This window comes from Myotis lucifugus, unplaced genomic scaffold (genome assembly GCF_000147115.1).
Source record: "Myotis lucifugus unplaced genomic scaffold, Myoluc2.0 scaffold_250, whole genome shotgun sequence".
NCBI classification, from domain to species: Eukaryota; Metazoa; Chordata; class Mammalia; order Chiroptera; family Vespertilionidae; genus Myotis; species Myotis lucifugus.
In genome coordinates this window covers 1,583,325-1,585,276 of record NW_005871298.1, presented here as the reverse complement: position 1 = coordinate 1,585,276, position 1,952 = coordinate 1,583,325, and the positions used below count along the sequence as shown (strand labels likewise).

Below are 1,952 nucleotides of genomic sequence, written 5' to 3'. Positions count from 1 at the left end.
TGAGTTCATCATCAATGGCCAGTGGTTTAATCAAACGTGTCTCTGCCCAGCTGGTGTGGCTCAGTGGTTGAGCATTGACCCATGAACCAGGAGGTCAAGGTTCAATTCCCAGTCAGGGCACTTGCCTGGGTTGCAGGCTGGATCCTCAGTGTGGGGTGTACAGGAGGCGGCCCATCCATGATTCTCTCTCATCATTGATGTTTCTATCTCTCTCTCCCTCACCCTTCCTCTCTGAAATAAATAAAAATATATTAAAGACAAACAAACAACAACCAAAAATGTGTCTCTGTATTGAAGCCTCCATTAAAACTCAAGTAGGAGAACTTCCAGGCTGGTGAATAGGTGAAGGTGCTGGAGTGGGCACAGAAGCGAGACCCTTCCCATCTGGCTGTTCCTTTTATAATAAACTAGAGGCCCGGTGCACAGAATTTGTGCACAGGTAGGGTCCCTAGGCCTGCCCAGCAATCAGGGCCAATCAGGTTCCCTGCCTCCTCACCTTCCCGCCTCCTCCTTCCCTCACTCCCTCAGTGCCCCGCAGCTGCCACTGGTCGCTGGCCATGTTCCGCACCGCCCCCTGGTCAGCGCACATCATAGCGAGTGATCGAACTCCCTTCTCCTGGTTGAACTCCCAAGGGGACACTTTGCATATTAGCCTTTTATATATATAGAAGATTGGTAGTCTAGTAAGTAACCTGTTTCTTTGAGTCTATGAGCCACTATAGCAAATTAATTGAACCCAAGAGGGGGGTTGTGGGAACCCCTGATCTACAGTCAATTGGTCAGAGCTCAGAGGACAAACTGGAGTTGCAGTTGGTGTCTGACGTGGGGAAGGGGGGCAGTTTTGTAGGACTGCGACCTTAACCAGTGGGTAGATAGTGTCAGAACTGAGTTGGATTGTAGGACACACAGATGGTGCCTGAGAATTGCTCTAACCCAGTGAGCCACACCAGCTGGGCTATGTACGTCTTTTTTATCCATTCATCTATATATGGGCACTTAGGTTGCTTCCATGTTTTGGCCACTATAAGTAATGCTGCAATGAACATAGGAATGCATATATATTGTTAAATTAGCACTTTGGATTTCCTCAGATAAATACCCAGAAGCAGAATTGTCAGATCACATGGTGGTTCTATTTTTACATTTTTGAGGAACCTCCACACAAAACCACAATGAGATATCACCTCCCACCTGTCAGAATGGCTAACATCAATACATCCACAAACACAAGTGTTGAAAAGATCATCTTTTCAAGAAACAATGTTAGAATAACTGGACATCTACAAGCAAACATAAGTAAATACTTAAAAATAAATCAGAATGCAACTGTTTGCAGCCATTGCACACCAGGCCCCCATGGGGGAAGAGAGCATGGTCGGCTTAATGCAGTGGTTCTCAACCTTCTGGCCCTTTAAATACAGTTCCTCATGTTGTGACCCAACCATAAAATTATTTTCGTTGCTACTTCATAACTGTAATGTTGCTACTGTTATGAATCGTCATGTAAATATCTGATATGCAGGATGGTCTTAGGCCACCCCTGTGAAAGGGTCGTTTGACCACCAAAGGGGTCGCGACCCACAGGTTGAGAACCGCTGGCTTAATGGCTGCAGCCAAACCATTTTGTACGTTCGCTTTCTTTTATTTCACAAGTTCACTTCCAAAAGCCCAACACTGCCTCCTTTAAGTAGGTAAATTGAAAGTACCTGTGGAAGTTTGGTTGACAAATCAGCAGGCCCCAGAGCGTGCAGCAGGTGGCACCGTTTCCAGGAAATTGCAATGACATTCACAGCCGTCAGCCACCAGGGGGTGCTGCGTTGCTCCTGGGGAAGTATTACTGCGAAGAGGCTCCCTCTGACTTCTATTTCCTAGAGTTGGCACCAGACCCAGCGAGTCCATCTCAGTGTATTCTTTCCCTTCAGCGTGGGACTCATCTCCCTGTGTCTCCAGTC

The 1,952-nt window shown here is 46.9% G+C and overlaps 1 non-coding gene across 1 annotated transcript; it reads right to left on the bottom strand.

The window, feature by feature from the left end:
* Positions 1–1,298: 1,298 nt before the first annotated feature.
* Positions 1,299–1,389, bottom strand: LOC111827931. Its single transcript, XR_002831681.1, has one exon. It is a non-coding gene; the product is annotated as a small nucleolar RNA SNORA70 (small nucleolar RNA).
* Positions 1,390–1,952: the final 563 nt, after the last annotated feature.